Source organism: Octopus bimaculoides, chromosome 10 (assembly GCF_001194135.2).
Source record: "Octopus bimaculoides isolate UCB-OBI-ISO-001 chromosome 10, ASM119413v2, whole genome shotgun sequence".
Lineage (NCBI taxonomy): Eukaryota > Metazoa > Mollusca > Cephalopoda > Octopoda > Octopodidae > Octopus > Octopus bimaculoides.
Genome location: NC_068990.1, coordinates 41,064,619 through 41,065,391, shown reverse-complemented (window position 1 = coordinate 41,065,391; position 773 = coordinate 41,064,619).

The window sequence follows — 773 nt, the reverse complement described above, 5'->3', positions numbered from 1 at the left end:
ATATATATATATATATATACAACAGGCTACTTTCAGTTTCCGTCTACCAAATCCACTCACAAGGCTTTGGTCGGCCCGAGGCTGTAGTAGAAGACACTTGCCCAAGGTGCCACGCAGTGGGAATGAACCCGGAATCATGTGGCTGGTAAGCAAGCTACTTACCACACAGCCACTCCTACGCCTTAGGTAAACTTAGGTAAACTTGTTCAAATTTCCATCGAATGTATTCTACAATTTATGATAGTGTTGGGTGAAACCTATAGTACCCAGGGTTCGTAAAACAGCACCGTAAACTTTCCCTGTTGGTGCTGAGCCACCAGAACATAGAACACATCATACCATTCTCGCAGAACTGAATTCTGCAACGTAGCGAAACATTTGGCAATTTATACATCACTGCTCTATATTCTTATAGTGATGTTCTTACTGCTGCTACTGCTGTTACTACTCTTGCTGCTACTGCTACTACTACTACTACTACTACTACTACTACTACTACTACTACTACTACTACCCGTGTTATATTCATCCGTATGGATAGGGTCATTATAAAAGTTAATTATCATGATTACTCTTATGAAGTAGTATCAGCACAAAGATGCGAACTACAGACAGCACAGATTGACTCAACTATCACTAACTGTTAATAGAAATCCATCTTCATCGTTTCTTCAATCCTGCTCAAAAATCTGATGACAACCAGGAAATTTAGTATTTTCCTAAATGTATTTATTAATACTCTTGCAATATGGCCACTGTTGTTTCAGCTAAAC